The sequence below is a fragment of the Meriones unguiculatus genome, chromosome 14, assembly GCF_030254825.1.
Source record: "Meriones unguiculatus strain TT.TT164.6M chromosome 14, Bangor_MerUng_6.1, whole genome shotgun sequence".
Classification (NCBI taxonomy): domain Eukaryota; kingdom Metazoa; phylum Chordata; class Mammalia; order Rodentia; family Muridae; genus Meriones; species Meriones unguiculatus.
Genome location: NC_083361.1, coordinates 67,821,898 through 67,846,803, shown reverse-complemented (window position 1 = coordinate 67,846,803; position 24,906 = coordinate 67,821,898). Strand labels below are relative to the sequence as shown.

Here is a 24,906-nt window from a genome sequence, read left to right as displayed (position 1 = left end):
ACAAGGTGGAAGAAGAGAGCCAACTGCCCAGCGTTGTTCTCTGACCTCCCTACACCTGCCCCCACACATCCGTCACGGTGGAGCGGACTCTGAGGCTGGGGCGGCTCAAGGCCTGGCGGCGGGAGCTGTGGTGAAATTGACCGTCTCTCTGAAGCAGGAAGCAGAGGGCTTAGGTAAGCCACTACTGAACTGGGGACTGAGTGTTCAAACGTATGAGTCTGTGGCAAACACTTCATCTTGATCCCTAACAAGCACCATCTTTCCTTTTGTACTCCTAGTGCCTAGCAGAACGCATGTTCAGTAAATGTCATTAAAGAGTTTCTCTGGTTAGAAATGTGAGCCAATACCACAAAGTACCACCAGGGGGCGGCGGCGGCCCTCCGCTAAGGGTTCTGACTGATGCTTTCCACCAAATTGCTGGTCCTTAGTTTCTGTGAAAAGCAGAAACCAGGGGATTATTGAAGTACTCTCCCCTCATACTCCCCACCCTACCCCCTAAGAAAGACCTTGGGTGCACCTGGGACACGTGAGTCCCCTTCTTTTGGAGAAAGATGCTTCCTTCTCTCCCCCATAAATAGAAATCAAGTAGTTTCAGCATGGAGTGGGACCGTAAAGAGGCTGGGGACGCGTTACGGCAATCCCGCAAGGCGGGTGTTATTTTCTTCCTTTTACAAAGAAGGAAGCTGAGACTCAGTGTAATCCTCACAGCTAGCAAGAGAGACCAGGCCTGAGTCTAGTCTGCCAAAGTCCTCACTGCTTCCCCCAAACATGCACACAGCCCTCCTTCACTCTCTATCCTCCCACCACCACCCAGCCGACCCTGGGGTGGGCATTCAGCGCTCCAGAGGCTTGGAGGGGCTGGCAGTTGACACCGGCCGCGAAAGTCGGGCCTCGCCCCTCCCAACTGTACACCCAGGATGCCTACAACCTGCATTGTCTCCACCTTTTCTTAAGCGGAGCATTCTTCACCTGCCACTCTGTGAGCTGGGGAGTCAGGGGCTAGGACCGGCTGTCTCACTTGCGGGCACCCGTGCAGAATAAAGTGCCAAGCCCCTTTAAGAAACGGGGGAAGAGAGAACGCTCAGCATTTAAGAGTACTTGCTGCTCTTCCAGAGGACCAAGGTTCGAACCCCAGCACCTACGGTCCCAGCTCATCACTGTCTGGAACTCCAGTCCCAGAGTACCTCACACCCTCTTCTGGCCTCCTCACATACCAGGCACACATGTGCTGGGTGCACAGACTTACATGCAGGCAAAACATCCGTACACGTAAAAATAAATATTTTATTACAGTTGGGTGAAAGAGATGGCTCGGCAGTTGAGAGTACTTTTTGCTCTTGTAGGGAACCCAGATTTGGTCCCCACCACCCACCTAGTGGCACAAACCATTTGTAACCCCAGTCCAAGTCCTTCCAACCTCCATGGACCCATGTGCATCGGAGGCGAAATATTCATACACATAAAGATGAATCCAAAAAAAATTTTCAATTAAGAGTTTCAGCTGGACATGGGTGTGTTCTACGCCTGTAAATTCAGGTTGAACCTGGGAATAAGAGGCAGAAGGATCACTATGGGTTTGAGGCTAGCCTGTGGTACAGGGTGAATTGCAGGGCAACCTATGCTACAGTGAGATAGTGTGTGTGGGTGTGTGGGGGTGTGTGTGTGTGTGAGACCAAGGAATCCAACGCCCTCTTCTGGTCTAATAGTGCACTGCACACATATGCAGAGAGCCACACATATACACGAAAGCTAAAACTAAAAATTAAAATTAAAAAGCGGAGTTTGGATTAGAGCAATAGATTTAACCTTCATTACATGTCAGTAACAAGTCAGTTACATGTTAGTAAGGTCCTGATGACTAATTTTTTTTAGGATTTATTTATTATGTTCTGCCAGTATGCACTTGCACACCAGAATAGGGCACCAGATCTCACTACAGATGGTCGTGACCCACCATGTGGGTACTGGGAATTGAACTCAGGACCTCTGGAAGAGCAGCCAGTGCTCTTACCCCCTGAGCCAACTCTCCAGCCCCTTTAAGGACTTTAAATGAGGGTCCAGAGCTGCTCCACCCTCACAGGTTCCGACCCAATGGGACTGGTAACATTACCTCTTGGGGAGAATATCACGCCTCATTCTAATACTCTGGTTTCTATGTGAAGGAGACATGAATGAAAATGTCCTCCTCTTTAGAAAAAGCCACCCAGGGAGAGGTCATTTCCACATGGGGAACTCGGCTGAGCAGGGAGTTCTGAGGCGGTCTCCTGTGTGAGGAGGTCTCCCGTGTGAGATGTTCAACAAGGAGATCCAGACAGTGTGTCCTAGTAGGTCCTGGAGAAAGGCAGGTCTTCTAGAACACTTTCATCTCGTAGCTGTTAGGATATTTTGTAAAATGCCACACACGCAACAGATCTGATAAGAAGAGATTTATTTGGGGGGGGAAGGAAAAGAGAGAGGAGTTAGGGCCTGAGTGGGCCATGAGGGTAGAGAGAGAAAGAGACAGACAGAGACAGTGGGAGAGCATAAGAGAGGAGGAGCATGCGGGGGGTGGGGGTGAGAAAGAAAGTCAGAGAGCAGGGAAGGGGAGGGAAACCAAGGCAGAGGGGAGAGGGAGTGGCAGACAGGTTCATTCTAGAGCACCTGGCCCAGGTGATGATGTAGGACGCAGGTGGTGACATAGGACGTCATCAGGACCCTAAAGGGCAGGCCAGTTGAATTGCCTGCACAACAACATAACATTATTCCTGTTTTAATTTTAAAAATGAGGAGGTAGGGAGAGGTAAGGAGGGAAGAAGGACGTTGGACCGCTTCTCATGCAAGGCAAATTAAAGTATATAAGTTAAAGCATGGAAATACAGGTTCATTGGAAGCCGCTTGGTTGCCCTGCAAGGGGATAAAGGAGAGAGGGGAAAACAGCAAAAGCACCAAAATGTCCAGCTTATACGGTGAAGGGGAAAGGAAGGTCCCTTCTCTGTAAAGTTGAGGATAGAGGGATGGGGCTATGTCAGCCACACTCTGCAGCAGATAGGGACCGAGGCATGCTGGGAGAACCTGGAGCTGTTGGTCCTGGGCCTGAAGCACACCATTCCAGCCTTCTGTTGATAATAAGTGGATGATGGGGAACTTTATTAATCATCTTTAGTTACTTCCTCCTGACACTGGGGTGGCAATAGGGAGGCCAAAAGGCTGAAATATTGGTCAAGTCCAGAAAGAGCATGCTATTGTATTTGCTGCACAGGATCTGAGAACAGCTGCCACTTGGGGGGAAAGTGAGGTCCGGCTTGACACAATCTGCAAGGTTGGACTGAAGAACCTTCTTGATGTCATCATACTTGGCAGCTTTCTCCAGTCGGCATGTTAGATCCATGACAGACACACTGGGGGCAGGAACATGGAAGGCCATGCCAGTGAGCTTCCCGTTCAGCTCTGGGATGACCTTGCCCACAGCGTTGGCAGCACCAGTGGATGCAGGGATGATGTTCTGGGCAGCCCCCCAGCCATCACGCCACAGCTTTCCAGAGGGGCCATCCACAGTCTTCTGGGTAGCAGTAATGGTGTGGACTGTGGTCATGAGTCCTTCCATTTTGCTAAAGTTGACATGGTTGACCTTGGCCAGTGGGGCTAAGCAGTTAGTGGTGCAGGAAGCATTGCTGACAATCTTGAGTGAGTTGTCATACTTCTCATGGTTCACGCCCATCACAAACATGGGGGCATTGGAGGAAGGGGCAGAGATGATAACCCTTTTGGCCCCAACCTTCAAATGGGCCCCCACCTTCTCCATGGTGGTGAAGACACCAGTAGACTCCACATCATACTCGGCACTGTATCAAATGGCATCTCCCCATTTGATGTTGGCGGGATCTCGCTCCTGGAAGATGGCGATGGGCTTGGCATTGATGACAAGCTTCCCGTTCTCAGCGTTGACTGTTTTGTGCTGTTGAACTCGCCATGGGTAGAGTCACACTGGAACATGTAGATCATGCAGCTGAGGTCAATGAAGGGGTCATTGATGGCAATCTCCACTTTATCAGAGATGCAGGCAGCCCTGGTAACCAGGCGTCCAATATGGCCAAATCCGTTCACTCTGAGCTTCACCAACGTGTCTAGGGGACAAGGCCGGCACTGCACAAAGAGATGCAGCTGTCTCTGGAACAGGGAGGAGCAGAGAGCCTACTGAGCACCTTCTTAACGCAGAGCATCAAGGACAAAAAACTCCATATTTAATTCTCCAAAAAGCCTTCAGTGTGTTTTGCTTTTTTTTTTTTTAATCCCCCATTCTACAGCTCAGAAAGGTTAAATGAGTTGCTGAATGTCTCAGCTGACTGAATGGACTCCAACTTGGAGTGGGTGGGGCTGAGGTTTAGAGACACTGTGTGTATGGGGGGGGCATTCCTGCAAGCTAGAGGCCTGAGTCCCTGCTCTCTTCTCAACCCCACCCCCTCAGCCTCCAGCAATGTTCACTGGACAAAACCTGTCTACAGGCTGATGTGGTCCCAGACTAAAGTGGGCCTGGCCCTCCCTTTTCTGGCCAGGGAAACAAGCTATGACAGAAGGCAGTGAGGCATGGCCAAATCCTGCCTTATCAGGACGGCTCAAGACCCAGAAACCCCTCAGATCAGGTGCTATAGACATGGCCTGGAACACTATGTCTGTTTACAGATGTGGAGAGTCAAAGGCTAAAGGCAGGAGATTTGGGGATGCATCCCCTTCTGGAGCCCGTCAGGACATGGGCAACATGGGACCCCTGAGCAGAACTGAAAGTCCCTCTGAGGCCTTGGTCCTTCCCTTCAGAGGACAACTTTAGAGGAAGGGGCTTAAATACACTTGCAGGTGCTATAAAAGCTCAGGGAATGAGTGGGGTCCTGAGTGCAGGAACGGAAAAGAGCGGATCCCTTCGCTGGTTGGAGAATGGGCAGAATTGCAATCTCCCCTATCAGGCCACTGCCAGAGCTTGAGGAAAGGCTGAGTAAATCGGGCATCCCGGTGTGGTACTCAGGAATCCATACCTCCCTTTTCAGAAGTAAATTACTGCATTTTCCCACCCTTGAGCAGGGCCTAGCCAGCAAGGGCTGAACCAGCACAGAGGGCCTGACACCAGATTGCCATTAAAACCTGAATCCTGTGGCTACCGGGTGGTTTGGAAGCAGGGTTGGAAAATCCGGTCTTTAAATTCATTCTTCAAAAGCACAGACAAGGGGGATGTAGCTAAGTCTATAGAGTTCTTGTCTAGCTTGCAAGAAAATCCTGGGTTCAACCCGCCCTGGCTCTTCTGATGGGCTCTCTAGCACCCTGGTACCCCACAAACCGGGTATAGTCCCAGCACTTGAAAAGTGGAGGCAGGGGGGTCTGGAGTTTAAGGCCACTCTTAGCTATGTAGTGAGTTCAAGGACAGCTTGAACCCCCCAAAACTAATATAGTCACATTGTTGTGCAACCAGCTTCCGTCTAGGGAACTACTTCAGTTTTCCATATCGGTTTCATCTTAGAAACTCTGTGCTATACACACACACACACACACACACACCCAGGCATACACAGATGGAACTGTGATATGGAAGTCCAAAGCAGTTCTGGGCATGGATGGGGGATGGTGGTTGCAGAGTGAATGTACTTATTCCCACAAAACTGGAAGATACCATTAAGTGATTAAAAGCGCAAACTTTATCTTGTATATATTTTACTGTAATTTCAAAAATATGGTGCCTGATGTTTTTTCTGTGATAGAGCATCTGCCTGGCACGGCTGGGTCCCTAGGTATGATTCCCAAAACTTGGAAAGCAGGAGAGGGGAAGAGAGAGGAAGAAACCAGAAGGGAGGAAGGGATAGGGGAGAGGAAAGGATGAAGAAAGGGAAAAAATCCAAGATATACATACAGTATTATAAAGGGAAAGGGTTTAAAGTAGAAACTGACAGTCTTGAGGGAGCTTGTGGGACCCCTGAAAACCTAGAAGAGGAAATGTTAAGGAAGATGCTTCCAGCCAAAGAGAGGCTCAAAGCAGAATGTAGGCTCTGGCCAGGCGGGATGCATGCAGGCAGGGGCATGGGGGGGATTGTCTTCTCAAGCCCCTGCCTGTGCATCCAGCTCCTCCTTTCCTTTTCTATCTTGGATAATCAAGTCATATTTGAACAGGGTCCTTGAAGAAGTGCTACCCACAGCCATAAAAATAAGGAGGCAAAATTTAGACCAAAACAAAGATGGCATAATAAGAACTGGAGGTCCTCCTTAATCAGAGATGGCATCTACATTAAACTACTTTAACACTTTTGAATTAAAAAAATACATGTTGTTTCTACTGTTATCCAGCTGAAGACTTCATGCCAAAACTAGTTTAGGTGATGTTCTATTATAGGAACGTCATTTTAGTGTCTGTTTGATGATTTTCAGAAAGCTAATCATTTTATTTTTAGATATGTGTGTGTCCATCCCTGACAATCATTTTAAAACCATGAATTAATAAATTATACATGCTATTATTTAAAAGTTCAGATATTAGTGTGATGAATAAAATGACTATAATTCTGCCATTGACATTCTGATATATATATGTGTGTGTATACATATATGTATATATATAAATATGCATATATAGCTTTTTTATTTAAAAGGGGGAGAAAGAGCTGAAGAGATGACTCAGTGGTTAAGAACACTGATTACTCTTCCAGAGAACACAGGTTTGATTTCCAGTCTCACATACTGGCTCTCAACCATCTGTAATTCCAGTTCCAGGGGATTCAGAACCCTTTTCTGGCATTCATGGATACCAGACACACATACATGCAGTCAAAAGCACCTATACAAGTAAAATAAAAATATTTAAAAAATTCATAGTATACCTACTATTTTATAACCAAAAATTTTTAATTTAAAAACATTATGGTCCAGGGACAGTGGCTCATATTTGTAATTCTAGCAAATAAGAAACAGAGACAGGAAGATCGCCAGTGGTTTGAGGCCTACGAAATAAGTTCCAGGCCTAGTCTACAGAGTGAAACTTGTCTCAAAAAAAAAAAAAAAGTAGTTATGATGAAGCTGAGCTTAGTGGTTCATGTATGTAGTAGTTCAGCACCCAGAAGGCTGAGACAGGAGAATTGGTTGGACTAGCCTAGACTGAAATGTACTCCGTGTTAACTTTCAAACTCAGGACAAGCTGCTGAAATACCTTTTTATCAAACTGGACCTGGCCTCCAGGTTCTCCCAGCATCCCTCAGTCCCTACCAGTTACAGGTATGGCTGGCAAACCCTGCCTCTGCCTGAACTTTCCAGCTCAGAGGCTGGGCGCCCTTCCTCCAGAGGCTCTTTCCTATAGAATCCAGATATTTTGAATGCCTTTTCTCTCTGACCTTCTTTTGGCCTCCTGGCTGCTGCCCCCTTTCCCCTCTTTCCCCAGTCCCTCCCCTTCCCCTTCTCCCCACATGGCTCAGGCTCATGACTCTGGGCTCTCCCAGATGTGTCTGCTTCTGGCTAGATCTACCATGTAGGTATAATAACCTTTCTCCTCCACCATACCTAGAGCAGTCATGTCCTTTCCTTTTTTATCTCTTTTTTTTTTTTTTTTCATTCACTCTGTCTCACATCAAAACAAAGTAAAAATTGTATGGGTAATTTTACATACCAATAAATAATCCCACACTATCATGCTTTAAGAAGAAAAGGAAGCTGAGTATGGTGATGTATACCTTTAATCTCAGCACTCCAGCTACAGAGGCTACTTAGAGAACTGTTTCAAGAAAAAAAATAGATAGATAGATAGATAGATAGATAGATAGATAGATAGATAGAAACAGACAGACAGACTGCTTGGAGATAAATTCCTCCAAAACAAGGTAGCAGGCCCAGGTGGGACCGACTCAGGGCTGCCTTCATTTTCACCCCCAGTTTCATCCTCTTTCCTTTCCACCCTGCCTTTCCCACCCTCTCAGCCTTTGTGCCTTTTCTGCTTACTCTGACTTGGCCAACAATCTTGGCTAGGCTTCCTGGTACTTATGAAAAGACCCAACCGGACATAACTAAATGTCTGCAGTGTCTCTTCCAATCAGAGATCTTTTTTCTCAGGTAGCCTAAGTCTGGGAGGAAAGCGGTCCAGGGTGAAGCAACACTGCCAGGACCTCAACGCTTCAGGCTCTTGTTTTTCTCCTGAGGAGCCCTGAGCACTTGGCTTTACTCTCTGGAAGGTCGCAGAGTGTCACTCCAGCTCACCTCCAGCTTTGTGTCTGGGTGGGCTTTTTCCCAGTGGCAGAAGCGAGGAAGGTTAAAGTGACGACAGCTGTATTAGGAAAGCAGAACCTGCCACAAAAATTTTTTGTTTAACTCTCATATAACCAAATGTCGTCCCTTAGTCGCAAAAACCTAGAACGATGTTGGCTGGTTATTCTGTCACCCTAAAAAGCAACTGGAATGCGGGGCGGTGGCGCACACCCAGCACTTTGGAGGCAGAGGCAGGAGGATCTCTGTGAGTTCAAGGCCAGCCTGGTCTACAGAGCTAGTTCCAGCACAGCCAGGACTGAAACTCTGCCTCAAAAAACTAAAAAGACAAAAACCAAACAAACAGGTGGACAATAGGTGTGGTCCTTTTATCTCACACTCAGGAGGCAGAGACAAGCCTATCTCTGTGAGTTCAGGCCAGGCTAGCCTGGTCTACATAGCAAGTTCCAGGTCATCTACAGCTACCTACACAGTGAGACCTGTCTCAAATATAGGTGTGTATATAACTCAGTGATAGAATGTTGCCTAGCATGCACCAGACCCTACGTTCCATCTTCAGCACTGACCCTGCAGAATATTTTTTTGTTTGTGTTTCAGTTTTCTTTTTGGTTGTTTTTGTTTTCTTCTTCTTCTTTTTTTTTTTTTTTTTTTTTTTTTTTTTTTTTTTGAGAGAGGGTCTCAGTCTCACATAGCCCGGGCTACGTTCAAATTCCATATGGAGAAGATTTTTATTGTAGATCTAAGGGAGAAGGCAGGAAGAGGGAAGAGTAAGGATGAACACGGCCAACAGACTAAACCAGACTATAAGAGGAGAGAGGGGAGGTAGTGTAAGAGGGGAGTCGCTGCCCTGGGCTGAATTATAGGTGTAGGGAAGGGAAGGGAAGCAGAAACCCAGCCCCTGGGAGGAAGAGGTTAAAGTTGGGGGGGGGGAGGGAGAAGTGCTGGGAGGAGCCACAAGAACTAAGTTTGAAACCTAACCTTCCAGCCTTCTCTTGATAAGGTAATGTAGTAATCTGTTGATAAAATGACATAATCCCTTATGTAATTACTTCCTGCTGAAAATGGGGCATTGTTGTCAGGGCCCAGGAAGGCTGGAAGGATGGTCAAAGGACACGAAGGGAAAGGAGAGTAAAGGCTGGGGGATGTCTGTTTCCCTTCCTGCCCAGATTTTGCAGAACCACCAGAGGCTAGTGAATTACAGGCTGCTTTGGAGCAGTCTGGGATGCAGAACCACCTAGGGCTAGCTGCTGAGGAGTCCTCTAGACACAGATTCTGAAGGAACACCTGCTTTGTAGGCAGCCTTGGAACAGCTGACTTGCAACCTCCTGGAACAGAGAGGCAAGGGAGAAAACCGTAAAGTTAAGTAGGTTAAGGAAATTCTTTTAAAAAGATTTATTTATTATGTATACAGTATTCTGCCTACATGGATGCCTGCATGCCAGAAGAGGGCCAGATCTCATTATAGATGGTTGTGAGCCACCATGTGGGTGCTGGGAATTGAACTCAGGATGTCTGGAGGAGTAGTCAGTGCTCTTAATCTCTGAGTCATCTCTCCAGCACTAGGAAAAAAAAAATTATATTGGGTGTACATTTGAAACTTTTAGGGCCATGGTCTTGGTAGTTGGGTGAGGCAAGTCCCAAGATCAGGGGAGAGGGAGAGAGAGAGAGAGAGAGAGAGAGAGAGATAGATAGATCCTACCCTCAGGTGGGAAAACTTAAGTGTTCTTATCTGGAGTCTGTTTGACCTGTGAGAGGTGGATACAAGGCGGCTCCCTGAATCTTACACAATTTTTTTTTAAGTTTATAAAAAAAAGAGATGTTTTAGATCTATTAGTATTTCCACTGTTTGTAATCTGTACTGAAATCCACATTGTAGAAAGAGCAATAGACTTTTGAGTCATAGAAAAATCTTGGGGACCCAAAGAAATGGTTCTGGGTTAAAAGCATGCACACTCTTTCCTCTGCATAGAGGACTAGATATATAGATTGGAGAGAGAGAGCTTTTCATCAAAGTGAGAAACATGTTTTAAATCTATGATTAGAAGACAACCGAAGGAAAGTTAAATTTTATGACTTTGGTAATGGTAGCAGGGCTATTCTAGGGCTAGGTTAATGGCTTATCAGAGCTTCATTGATTAATGTTAAAAGTCTGATGCCAGGTGGTGGTGGCGGCACATGCCTTTAATCCCACCACACTTGGGAGGCAGAGGCAGGTGGATTTCTGTGAGTCTGAGGCCAGCCTGATCTACAGAGTGAGTTTCAGGATAGCCAAGGCTAAAACACAGAAACCCTGTCTTGAAAAACCGAAAACAAATAAAACGAAGTCTGAACTTCTGAAGTCTTAGCATAGAGAAGGAAAGATTTAAAACTTTTTTGAGTTCATCTCTTTCAGAGTGAAGTTTGTCAGCAGGGTAGAGTGTGATTACCTTTCTCAGCAGGAGAACAAGCAGCTCTAGAAGAGTGTGGCCTGGAGCTGGAGCCATGTCTCAGAGGTTAAGAACACTGGGTGTTCTTCCAATGATCCTGTTCAATTCCCAGCAACCACATGGCAGCTCACAACCATCTATCATGAGATCTGGTGCCCTCTTGTGGCCTGCAGGCACATATGCAAGACAGTATACTGTATAAATAATACATAAATCTAAGAGAAAGAAAAGAAAAAAAAAAGTTTGGCCTGAAGCCTGATTTTACACATGGAATGAACTTAACAGGCAGCTGTGGCCTTTTGGGGAGAAGATTGTTTGTTAACATAAAGCATTAAACATTACAGAGGCAAAGAAAGCACCCAGCTGACCTTCCTACTCAGCCTACGTCCCAGAAGGAAAAAGTCCTTTCTCCTTCTCTTAAAAATCCTTCAAATTGAATGTCCCTCCTTTCTACTTCCCATGTGTCTCTCGGTCCTTTCTCTGGATATTTTCTCACTCTCTATGGTTTTTTTTTTACTATGTTCACTCCCTGTCAACTGGTTGCTTGCTCTGCTTCTTGACCTAAGGTTGACTTTATTTAATCCTGTCTACAGAAAGCTCTTGGATTTAGGTGTGTGCTAGGGCTGAGCCACACCACAACTAGAAACAGGTTTTTCCAGTACACAATCTCAGGGTTCACAGTGTGATCAGATATTCTGCAACACATGTGGCCAGTTTTCAGGGAGACCAGAGCTCACCGCTGCTCCACAAGACGTCCAGCTTGACCTGGCCACCATGGCCATCCACTGAAAATTTAATTTCCATTACTTTTACGTGCAAAAGTGATGCGGCTCTTGTTCAGATCTACTTATCCACGTGGAGATGGACATACTGTGTTGGGAACTAAGCCCTGGGACCCTTCCTAAGAGCCTGGCCCGCCAGATAAGCACCGGAGGTCAGCAGGCCATAGTTTCTTACGACCCATTGTTCCCAAAACTGTTTGCTTTGGGACACATCCGTGACCACAGATATTATCTTTGGGCCTTGTAACTCTTTAACCCACCTTCTTAGTCTTGGGAACTTCCCACCTCCCCACCAAGGGTCTTGGTATTTTTCCACTACTACTCCCCTTTTCTCACCCCTCTCCCCCGCCCTGCCAGAGCCGTGCTTTAAAAGAAACACCTAAGCTCAATAAAGCTGACACTTGACCGGCAACCGTCTGCTTGTGTCCTTTCTCTCTCTCGCCCATCTTTTCCAGGATTGACCCCCTTCGCCCCCACGAATAACTAGGTCCCGTGGGTTGGGGCAGAGTGGCGCCCAACGTGGGGGCTCGAAGTACCGGTCTCTCCGGACGGACCCTGAAGCGAGGAAGAAGGCCTTCGAAACCACAAGAGCGTGATCAGCTCCCTCTGACCCGGAGAGACTACACGACCTGGTAAGCTTTACATTTCCGTCCTATCGAGATGGGCCATTCTTTGTCTAAGGAGGCGTCATTCGTTAAGGAATTAAAGACCTCCCTCAGAGAGAGAGGAATTCGGGTTAAGAAAAAAGACTTGGTAAATTTCTTTCTTTTCATTGATAAAGTATGTCCTTGGTTTATGATAGATGGTCCTACTATTCATCCTAAGAAATGGCAAAAAGTTGGTAGAGAACTCAATCAAAAACTTGCTGCCGAAGGAAATGATGCCCTGAGTCCCACAGTCTTCTCGTTCTGGGGAATAATTAGAGATATTGTTGAGGATGCAGACAATGAGACAATGATACTGACAACCGCCAACTCCTTTCGGTTGCTGAATTTTGTCTCGCTTCCTCTACTCAAAACTCACCAGTGGCCTCTCAGCCTCCCTCTCGGCCTCCTTCTCGCCCCCCCTCTCGTGCCTCTGCGTCACTTTCCCTAATTGATGCTTCTGTTTCCAATCCCTCTAGTCTTCCTCAACTCTATCCCCCTCTGCCCTCTGCTAGTGTTTCTGAACCTCCACCCTATAAATCTCCTCCTCTGATTAATCCCGTTCTCAAAAAGCCTAAGCCTAAGACCTCTCCGCTACCCCCTCAGCCTCTTCCCTCTCAAGATACTGACCCCCTCGATCCTGGAGACGCTGCAACTTTCGAGGACGAGGCCGCCCATTATCATGATGACGATCCCCCGCTCGCCTCTGCTCCCCCTGCACCTTTCCCCGCTACTGTTCCTCTTACTCTGCCAACCTTCCCAACTATTCCTTCGACTTCCCTTTCAGAAATTCGATCTCGCCTCTCCGCCCAGGTCAGGGACCTTACAGAAATTCACCATCTTCAACAGCAACTCTCCTGCCTCATGACTCGCTGTTCAGCCTTTACAAACCCTTTTCCTTCCATACCTCCAATTCCGCCTCCTCCTGAACCTTCTCCGGTCAACCCTCCGATCAATCCTGCCTCGACTCAAACCCCTCCCCAGCTTGCCTTTCCTGTAACCACCCGCTCTCAGACTCGTCAAGACCGACGGTCTGGGTCTTTGGCCACCCCTCGCGCCTCTACCCCTCTTTCAACTCAACTCCCCTTCCCCAGTCTGAGGCTGACGGCTCCTCTGGCGAGAGCGAGACTGATGATAATGAGGACGAGGGAATAATAAACCGTGACTCCCCCGTGGGCGAGCCCGGTGATTATCGCCAGCTTCGCTTCAAAAAATTAGAAAAACTTAACTCAGCTGTCAGGACTTATGGGCCTAACGCTCCCTTTACCATCTCCCTGTTGGAAAGTATGGCGGAGGGAGGCTTCCTGACTCCTGGTGAATGGCTGACGGTGGTTCAATCAGTTTTAACTAGAGGTCAATTCCTTGCATGGCAGGCAGACTGGTACGATCGTTGCTGTACCTTGGCTAATAATAATCTAAAAAATGTCAAAAAACCCTCCTTTAAATGGACTTTTAATAAATTAACGGGCCAGGGAAAATATGCCTCAGAGCAGGTACAACAGGGCTTTCCCTTGGGGCTCCTGGCCCAGGCCCATGGCGCTGCATTGGCAGCTTGGCGTGCTATCCCTGTAAAAGGATCTGTTCTCTCACCTTTAACTAAAATTATCCAAGGAAGTAATGAGGATTACTCTGAGTTTGTTGGTCACCTCTTAGAGGCGGCTGAGAGAACATTGGGACCAGATAAAATTGAACAAAAAGAAAACAAACTTCTCAAACAATTGGCATTCGAAAATGCAAACTCTGCCTGCAAGGCTGCCCTCCGGGGCAAACATAAAGACAAAGACCTTCCTGATATGATCCGCTTGTGCCAAGAGGTGGACACTTTTACACATAAAATGTCTCAGGCCATTAATCTAGTTATGGGAGCACCCGCACAGCCTAGCGGCTCCAAATTTTCCTGTTTTAAATGTGGACAAATGGGCCATCTTGCACGCCAGTGTCCACAACAGGAGGCTTCAGGCTTGCGCCCACAAGGCCAGCCTCAAGCCTTGAGCCAGACAGGGGCTACCTGGCCCCTACCCACAACAGTCTGCCCTCCCTGCCGTCGTGGTAAACATTGGGCTAATACTTGCCGCTCCCAAATGGATATCTCAGGCAACCCCCTCCCTCCCAGGGCGGGAAACATGTTGAGGGGTCAGCCCCGGACCCCTCAACCGATCAATTTCTTGCCGGCCTCGGGGATAAGCCAGCCATGCCACGATCAGGTTCCAACACAGTCAGTGCCAGGTCAGTCGCCTGCCTTCGCAGGGCCACCCCCGGGAGTGCAGGATTGGACCTTTGTGCCTCCGCCGACTCAATTCTAACTCCGGAAGATGGGGTTCAAATTATCCCTACAGGAATCTTTGGACCGCCCCCCCCCCCACAGACCTATTACTTAATTCTAGGCAGAGCCTCCAGTACATTAAAGGGTATTACTGTTTTCCCTTCCTTAATTGACAATGATTATACTGGAGAAATAAAAATCTTGGCCAGTAGTGCGCGGGGTCCCCTCCCAATTATCAAGGGACAGCGCTTAGCTCAGGCCCTCCCCCTACCTCTAAATTCGGCTACTCCTCCCTAGGCCCTTCTCGAGGAGCCTCTGTCCCTGGGTCATCTGATATATTCTGGGTCCAACAGATGACTCGAGAGCGACCCACCCTAAAACTTAAACTTAATGGAAAAACTTTTGAGGGCCTTTTAGATACAGGAGCAGACTCCACGGTAATCTCACAAAAGGCTTGGCCCTCTGGTTGGCCCTCACAACCAACCTTGACTCAACTTCAGGGCATAGGTCAGTCCCTTAACACCCTCCAGAGCTCCCAGCTACTGACTTGGGAAGATTCTGAAGGTAACATTGGACATGTGTGGCCATTTATAGTTCCCGGGCTCCCTGTTAATCTTTGGGGAAGAGATATCCTCTCCCAAATGGGGGTCCTTATGTTTAGCCCCTCAGAAGCAGTCACTCAACAAATGCTTAAACAAGGATTTATACCAGGAAGAGGCTTGGGAAAAAATAATCAGGGAACGCCTGATCCCATTTCGGTCGCCCCAAAATTCACACGAACAGGCCTTGGTTATGAATCACATTTTTCCTAAGGGCCATTGCTCCCCCTGCACTCCAGGCAGATAAAATAACATGGAAAAGTGATTCCCCTGTCTGGGTTGATCAATGGCCCCTTCCTCAGCAAAATCTAACAGCAGCCATGCAGTTGGTGCAGGAACAGCTTTCTGCTGGACACATTGAGCCTTCTACTTCCCCATGGAACACTCCCATATTTGTTATACAAAAAAAAAAAAAAGGGGGGGGGGAATGGAGGCTCCTCCAAGATCTTAAAGAAATCAACAAAACCATGGTGCCGATGGGGGCGTTTCAACCAGGACTTTCCTCACCGGTAGCCATTCCACTAGGTTATACAAAATTGGTTATTGATTTAAAAGATTGTTTTTTCTGTATTCCCCTTCACCCCGAGGATTGTAAACGCTTCGCCTTTAGTGTCCCTATTGTTAATTGCATTGGCCCGTCACCCCGCTTTCAATGGAGGGTCTTGCCCCAGGGAATAGCCAACAGCCCCACCCTCTGCCAAAAGTATGTTGCTCAGGCTATCGATCCCCTTAGGATAAAGCATCCTGACACATACTTCATTCACTATATGGATGATATTTTATTGGCGGGGCCAGACGCTACTAAATTACAGATCATTGGGCAAGAGTTAATCCTTGCACTCTGACAGCTGGGACTTCAAATAGTCCCTCATTTTAAAATGCTTGCATCCTTTTATTATTGGACCCACTCTGGGCTCCCCAGACCTCTGAGTGAGGGCAATAACCAAGTGGATCAAGCTACTCAGCCTAAGCTAACCCTCTTCGCGACGTTGCCTAAGCAACCCGACCCTCTGTTGCAAGCCCAGGAAGCCCACCGCCTGCATCACCTTAACGCCCAGACCCTCCGACAAATGTTTTCCATTACGAGAGATCAGGCACGACAAATCGTATGCCAGTGCAAAAATTGCTTGGTGTTCCTGCCTGAGCCTCACTTGGGAGTCAACCCCCGAGGCCTTACACCGGGAGAACTTTGGCAGATGGATGTTACTCATTATTCTCCTTTTGGAAAATTAAAATACATCCATGTATCTATAGATACCTTTAGTGGGTTTATTTTTGCCTCCCTCCAGACTGGAGAGGCTACTAAGCATGTTATAAACCACATTTTGGCCTGTTCCGCCCTTACGCCCCTACCAAAGGTTATAAAAACAGACAATGGCCCTGGATATACCAGCAATGGCTTTAAACAATTTTGTGCCCAGTTAAAAATCAAACATCTTACTGGCATACCTTATAACCCACAAGGCCAGGGCATAGTAGAAAGGGCACATCAGACCCTTAAAAACATGATCCAGAAGTTACAACACTCCGGAGGTATCCTATATCCTCTAACAGGAAATCATAAAACCCTCTTAAATCATGCCTTGTTTGTTTTAAATTTCCTCACCCTTGATAAGCATGGTAAAACTGCAGCTGATAGATTCTGGCACCCTTCAACATCCGACACCTATGCGCAGGCTATGTGGAAAAACCCATTGACTTATAAATGGTCTGGTCCCGATCCTGTATTAATATGGGGTAAAGGACATGCCTGCATATATGACTCCAAGGAACAAAGTGCCAGGTGGCTTCCCGAGAGGTTAATAAAGTTGGTAAATCCTCCCAGGGAAACCCCTGAGGAAAATTCTGATTGTGCTTAATTACAGAAAATGCTTGGCCCCCTTGTTATCTTCGCGCCTCTGCTTGTAGCCCGGCTGGTGGTTAGTGCCCCTTCCCCTTATCAAGTTTATAATTATCCCTGGATTATTAAAAATCAGGCTGGAGATATAGTTAACTCCAGCTCTTACACCGGAGCCTCGCCACATTGGCCTAACCTGGAGGTTGATCTCTGCGCCCTTGCCCTTGGGGCTCACCCCGATTGGGGAATGGCAGAGGTCCTTTATCGTCCGGGATCACCCGCCCCTCAGTTACAGGCACGCCGTCCTATAGTTCCCGGCTGCCGCAATGATATTGAAAGAGCTGACTTACATGGCCAGTTGGGAATCTATATTTGCCCAGGAAATCATAGAAACAAGGGTCTCAATTATAAATGTGGATGGGCTGACAATTATTTCTGTGCCTCCTGGGGGTGTGAGACCACTGGGGATACCTATTGGCAACCTTCCTCCAGCTGGGATTACATAATTGTTAAAAGAAAAGACCGCTACCCTGGTGCGACCCCCAATCACATCCCGGACCAATTAAAACAACGGTGTAATGCCCATGCAACTACAAAGGGATGGTGCAATCCCCTTGTAATCTCCTTTACAGGAGAGGGCAAAAAACAAACCTGGACCGGTAGAGGTTATGAGTGGGGTCTTCGGCTATATATGTCAGAAAAGGATATTGGACTTACTTTTAAGATTAAAATGCTTCAAAATATTCCCAATAGAGCTTCTGCCGCCATAGGCCGCAACCCTGCCCTTCAACCGAAGCCTCCTGTTGCTCCTAGTCCGGTTACCCTCGGTCCTACTTTATCATCCCCCTCTGGACCGACTCCTTTTCTGCCTACTCTCCCTAAGGGACGCATGAGCTCCACAGATCTTATCCTTTCCTTAGTAAATGCCTCTCTAGAGGCAATTCGTAACACCAGTAACCCTGCCTATGATGAATGTTGGATCTGTTTTTCTCCTACTCCACCATTCTATGAGGGGATAGCCATGATGAGTGGCCCTGTCCCCACCAATGAAACTGCTGACTTACTTTGGCATGCCCCCCCTGAGGGAGGCCTTACCCTTAGTTCGGTTTCGGGATTCGGCTACTGCCTTGTTGGGCCCAACATGCTTCCCCCGCGACCATTACAATCGGTCTGTAATCAGACAATTGTTGTTAATCAAACATTTTCTTATACAAAAGCCCCAAATAATACTTACCTTGCTTGCGCCACAGGACTTACTACCTATATTATTAATAAGGATTTTATAGATAAAAAGACTATTGTGTTGTTGTTGTTATTCTTCCCCGATTTTTTGTCCATGACCCTGATAATTTTTTATTTTTCTATGATAATGGCATACCTATAAAAAAAAGAGAGCCCCTAACTGCTGTTACCCTTATAGTACTTCTGGGTTTGAGTGCCGCAGGAGCTGGAACTGGTATTGCCTCTATGGTCACCTCTCAACAACATTTCTCCCAGCTCCAATCGACTATTGACAAAGACTTGAGTGAACTCCGAGAGGGAGTTCAAAATCTTAAAGATTTTGTGGCTTCCCTTTCTGAAGTAGTTCTTCAAAACCGGCGAGGCCTTGACTTAGTTTTTCTAAAAGAGGGAGGCCTTTGTGCCGCCCTTAAAGAGGAATGCTGTTTTTATTCTGATAAGACTGGATTGGTACAAAACAGCTTAGATAAGGTCAAAAAGAGCCTAGAAGAACGCAAACAGGCTCGAGAACAACAAGAATCCTGGTATCAAAATTGGTTTTCCACCTCTCCTTGGCTTTCCACTCTCCTTCCCAGTCTCTTGGGCCCCCTCATGGGCCTATTCTTGCTCCTCTCTTTTGGCCCCTGGGCCTTTAATCGTCTCACAAACTTTGTTAAGAACCAGGTAAGCTCCACAATCAAGCCCATCGGAGTCCATTACCATCGCCCGGCTGGAGAAGAAGAATCTGCCGTAGAGCTTCCACCTGATGCCCCAGCTTCCCGCCCCCTTGATTTCTCCACCCTAATATCCCCTGGCCCAAGATGGAAGTTCTGGGGCCGCTCTCCCAACTAGATCTGGACCCTTTACAATTCTTACAATTGGCTGACCAATTTCGTTAAAATTAATTCAAACATTTAACAAATGTCTTGTAGCTCTTAACTCGGGGTTGGCCCTCATTCTTTCTGAGGAGAGTTAATGCGTTACAGTTTCACAAACTGCGCGGTCTGGTAAGTCAGTGACGGTTGTGTGCAAGTCAGTCTTTGCCCACCTAAGACAGGACAGCCTCACACTAAGAGGAGGTTGCTCCAATGATGGGTAACAGCCAAGCATTGCCTTCCACCAGGCTCAGACCCCTTTTGTGCCCCTAATCATAATGAGGACTTGTGCCCGCCGCACTTGTTGATATGCGCTGTCTATGGCCCTAGCACTCTGAGGGTTTTGTCCCATTGCACCAGAAGTGGCATAGACTGTCGACAGTGGTGGTGACGTCCTGCTTTGGGGAACGCAGCCTCCAAAACTTGCTTGTGTGGATAACCCCGAGTAGGCTATACAAATTGGCTCTTCCAAAATGCCCTTTTTATGCTCATTGAGAATCCTAAAGGGTCCCCTCATTTTAAAGAGATAAAAGGGAGGAGATGTTGGGAACTAAGCCCTGGGACCCTTCCTAAGAGCCTGGCCCGCCAGATAAGCACCGGAGGTCAGCAGGCCACAGTTTCTTACAACCCATTGTTCCCAAAACTGTTTGCTTTGGGACACTTCCGTGACCACAGATATTATCTTTGGGCCTTGTAACTCTTTAACCCACCTTCTTAGTCTTGGGAACTTCCCACCTCCCCACCAAGGGTCTTGGTATTTTTCCACTACTACTCCCCTTTTCTCGCCCCTCTCCCCCACCCTGCCAGAGCCATACTTTAAAAGAAACACCAAAGCTCAATAAAGCTGACACTTGACCGGCAACCGTCTGCTTGTGTCCTTTCTCTCTCTCGCCCATCTTTTCCAGGATTGACCCCCTTCGCCCCCACGAATAACTAGGTCCCGAGGGTCGGGGCAATACTGAGTCATACACAGCGAGTGTGGGTCTTTCTTCACTTCGTGTTCAGTGATGCCTTCGTGAAAGCTTGTCAGCAGCCATGGTGGCAGTATTAATGGCAAATGCTTTGAATCACGTCTTGTTTTCTTGATTGGCTAGGTTGAGTGCTGATAAATATTAATATCAAATTCAATTTAAAATTGTGCTTTTCTGAAGCCATGACATCATGTCTAGCAATATATACATGGGGAATGTTCTCCTGACTGAACATTTCTCTCTGATTCCGCAAATGTGTGTCTTCCATTATTAGCTGATGAAGCTCAAACCTGTCCTGTTGTCTCATTTCCTCTTCCTCCCAACAACCAACATTTGTGTGAGAATGAAGGTGAATAACTAGGGGTTGGCTGCAGGTACAAGAGTTGGGTGATAAATAAATAAACAAAAATATATTTGCAATAATCAATTTTACATATATTTTACTATTTGTATTTGAAAATGCCAAATACCCTTATACCTGTAAGATTGCTGTGTGTGCTTAGGCACACATTTTTTTTCCTCATGTCACTCAGTGGACCCATTTACACCATCCATCAAATGCAAGTTCAAGGTCTCCAGTGTTGTGTAAAATTTTTAGATGACTAGCTGGGTTTTGGAGTTCCTTTGCCCCTAATTCTGAAATCAGTGGATGACTCGCTTCTGTGTCAGTTAAGTGAGACATTTAAAAATGTAGTTTTCCAGCTGGCAAACACCTTACAGTACTTGGGAGGCAGAGGCAGGAGGATCTCTATATGAGTTCAAGGCCATTGTGGTCCAGATAGAGAGTTCCAGACCAGCAGGAGCTACATAGTGACAGCCTGACTCAAAAAAATAAAAATAAAAAATTAAGGCTAGAGAGATAGGTTGTGCTGGGAGTTAGAGCATCTTTTGCCATTCAAAAGGCCTGGAGTTTGGTTCCCAGCACCCACATCAGGTGACTCACAACTGTCTGCAACTCCAGCTCCAGGTCACCTACACACACGTGACATATCCACACACACATACACATCAATAAAGATAAATATTGAAATAAGAACACACAGACACACACAGACACTTTTTGGGGCGGGAGAGATGGGCTAGAGTTTCAGAGCACTTCCTGCTCTAGCAGAGGACCCAAGTTCAGTTGTCAGCACCTGCACTGGGCTCTGTAACTCCAGCTTCAGGCCTCCCAAAGCACCTGCACACATATGACATATGTTCATGCAAATAAGCACAGATACATACAAAAGTTTAACAATAAATCATATATATGTATACACACACACACACACTTTGCTTGATGTTTTATTCAGCATTCAGGTTTTTTTTTAAATAAAAGTTTTATTGGAGAAAAATAGAACCACTACATGCACAGGGAAAAGAGCACAAAGACTGAATGGATACAGAAGAACTGATGTTTACAATTATCCAGTGTAGTTTGCTGATATTTTTCAGTTTCTTAAGGAGCTCCCCTTAATGGTGTGGTTAATTTTTCAGCTGAAACAGCATCAGATTTTTAAAGAATTAAGAACTTCAGGAAAGGGACCCTCTTTCACGATAATGAAGGTGGTATCAAGAGCCTCCTAGTAGGAACAACTCTACCTAAAAACTTCTTAAGAGTAACTTGTCAGTGGTATAAATGTCTTCATGTCCCAGAGACCAAGAGGGATGGATTAGAACTGCTGCTGATGGTCCAATGAAGAGGGCAGCCACATCTCCTTCTCAGAAGAGCTCCTGTAAGAAAATCAGGAGGGAACTGGAAAAAATATACCAAAAATCCACGCAACTATTTCCAACACACTGCTTCATTTGGTCATTGGAAGTGGAAAAGTAGTCAAACGAGTTTCAGCAAATTAGGTTTGTCCAGTGGCTATAGCATATGACAACAAACATTTCAAGACCAACATTCTACAAAGTATAGTACTGATTTGGGTTTTCTTTATCTCTTTCTATGTAGTCCCAGTCAATTAGGGATTCTTTTCTCTCCTTTAGGTCAGTGGGTCTTGACTGGAAATTTTAGCTGATTGTAGACTCCTGTGACAAGAAGACTGTGGCTAACTGTTTTTCTGATCTTCATAAATCAGAAATCACATCATCAGTTTGGTATTGCCTGCCTTGAAATGCCCTTTCTCTAGTGCTTACCATTTCTTCCATTTGGATTTGTTTGATCTTTATCATAAATAGTTTGTGTTTGAAAAACATCGTTACACATGAATTTATCAGCATTTGATAGTTTACCCTTTGGGTTTTTAGCCAGAACTCTATCTAGCTTTACCACAGGCTAGCAACTGCAGTTCTCCATTTTCTATCCTGGTAGCTTGCTTGATCTCTTCTAAACTGACTCCTCCCTGGAGTTTTACCAACTCTAGTAGCAAATGGACACATTATGTTGGCCAGCATTCCATTGTCAGGATATTCACAGTTAATGTGATCTTGCCAGGTATGTTCTGGTTCTGCACACACTGTTGGAGCTGAATGATGATGTCTTTAGAAAGTGCCATGTCTTTAAACTCCCCTTCAAGTGTGCTTGTGAAAGCTCTCCACACCCTTGTTTCAGTTTGGACAGCAGTGATTTTTCAGCATTTCCAGATGAGCTCCTGCCAACTAACAGGTGTTTAGCTGAGTCTTTCTTATAGAAGGCCTCAAAAATGCCATTCCCATAAATACATATAAATATGAGCATCATTTTATCCAACATTCTCTCAAGCTTTTTAAAAATTTAGTTATTTCTGTATTTTAGTACTTTGTCTGCATGTACATCTGCACACCAGAAGATGACTTCTGACAGGTGTGAGCTGCCATCTGGGTGCTGGGAATTGAACTCAGGACCTTCAGAAGATCAGTGAGTGTTCTTAACCACTGAGCCATCTCTCTAGGCCCTTCTCGAGTTTTTTATCTGTAGCTTCTTTGTTGCCTGCATGAAGTTTTGACTCCATGTACTTTGTTCATGCACTATTAGTTCACACAGTTTATTTGATCTTTTACTAATGAAAGTTTCAAATGCTTCATTTATAGCATTGATAAAATTTCATTTTTCAGAAAGCAGGTATCAGTTATATGATTAACTTCTCTTTTTTTCATTTTGGTTTTCTTGAGACAGGATCTCACTGTGTAGCCTTGGCTGCCCTGGATCTCTGTACACCAGGTTAACCTCAAACTCACAGATATCCTCCTGCCTCTGCTTCCCAGAGTGCTGGGATTAAAGGTGTGCACCACTACTGCCTGGCTAGTCAACTTTATCTTTAAAGTCCAACAATTCTTGAATCATGATTTTATCCTTTTCAGGATTAATAACAATAGTACTTCCAAAGCCTTTATGTACTCAACCCACTGCTACCAGGGAACCTGAACACCCCTCAAATTCTACTGAAGAGCTGTTGGAGGAGAAACAGACCTTGAGTTTTGTCTTCATTCAAGGTTATCTAACCCTTTCTGAAGATTTTCTGTTAAGTTTTTGCCATCAATTGTATTCGTCTTAACTTTTATTTTTATAGTTTTGTTTGTTTATTTATTTATTTATTATGTATACAGCATTCTCTCTGTATGTACCCCTGCATACCAGAAGAGGGCACCAGATGTCATCATAGATGGTTGTGAGCCACCATATAGTTGCTGGGAATTGCTCTCAGGACCTCTGGAAGAGCAGCCAGTGCTCTTAAGCTCTGAGCCATCTCTCCAGCCTCGTTTTGAATTTTTGATCACTTAAAATATGAGCCCTAAGTAACTCCAATATCATGTCCCAAATGGAGAGTAGCATTGAATTCTAAAGAACATAAATTCTATCAGGAAAAGATGCTCCTGATCGCTATCATTTGCTTACCATGATTTTCTTCAACATCTGTCAACCTTTTTTTTTTTTTTTTTAGAAAAAGATCCAATGAATCTTCTGTGAATTGATGGTTGTGTGCTTCTATGTGATCATCACAGATCTGTCTCAGCTTCTTAGACAAGTTTTCAGAAATCTTGTAAGAGCAAAGATTTTCTACAGCCCAGTCGGTTTCTTCTAAATTGTACTTAATTGAAGTTCTATTCTGAATAGTTTCTACTGCTTCTTTCAGTTTTTGTCTTGTGTCATCCACATAGCTATAGGCTTGTCTTTAGAGTTCTTGATCACTGACTAGTGGGTTCTTTTTCTTACCCTTTATTCTCCCAGTTTTAACCCTTAACACTAATTAGGAAGAAACCAGGAGAGAATCGGGAAGAGACGGGAGAGAGGAATTAGGAAAATTCCTGAATCTAATTTCCTTCATTTTGTTACTTCTTTGACTATGGCCACCAGCAAACTGCAGTGAACTTCCCTAAACAACCACCAACCACCAACCCTGCCTCTCAGGGCCCTAGTATTTTTGTACCCACTGAAATGTTCCCAGAATTCCAAACATCACACAATCGAAGAAATTATCCGGAGCTGGCAAAACCACACTTCTGCTAGAGCGTGAGGCAAATCATAATAAGCAGCCGAAGGACAGTCTGAAGCAGCCCCACATCCCTACACCTGGGATTAAAATGAAAGCATACTCTTATAATATTTTTTGTGTTTTTTAAAAAAAACACACAAAATTCCGGAATTCTCACTACAGTATTCTCTTGCTTTGTTGTTGTGGTGGTGGTGGTTTTTAGAGACTTGTGTCTCTGTGCTACAGCCTTGGCTGACCTTGAACTCAGGAGATCAGCCTGCCTCCCAGAGTGCTGGGATTACAGGCGAGCCCCACCACTGTCCCACCCATATACTCTTATTTTTAAATTGCTGCTGCTGTGAGGTGGCCGCAGTTGTGGAAGATGAGGCGGAGGATTCCTCAGCCATTGCTGTGTCAAATCCTACAAACTCCAGGGTGTCTTTAAAATGCAACTTCTTCCACATTGCTGTGCAGCTGCCGCTGGAACCCTGCCCAAAGCAGAGAAAACGAGGTTGTGGAGGGATGGACAATGATCTAGTGACTGCTGCTGCTGTTTGACTTGCTTCGTAGACCCGGCTGGCCTCAAACTCAGAGATCTGCCTGCCTCTGCCTCCTGAGTGCTGGGATCACAGGCTTGGCTTTTCTTTTAAGGATTCTTATGTTTTATGTGTACGGGTGTTTTGCCTACATGCACATACATTTGCATCATG

General features: G+C 45.9%; 2 pseudogenes; both read right to left on the bottom strand.

Moving 5' to 3' along the window:
• Positions 1–2,219: 2,219 nt before the first annotated feature.
• LOC110562234 (glyceraldehyde-3-phosphate dehydrogenase-like) lies at positions 2,220–4,144 on the bottom strand (annotated as a pseudogene).
• Positions 4,145–21,558: 17,414 nt separating this feature from the next.
• On the bottom strand, positions 21,559–23,637 carry LOC110554394 (cullin-4B-like; annotated as a pseudogene).
• Between the last annotated feature and the right edge of the window lie 1,269 nt (positions 23,638–24,906).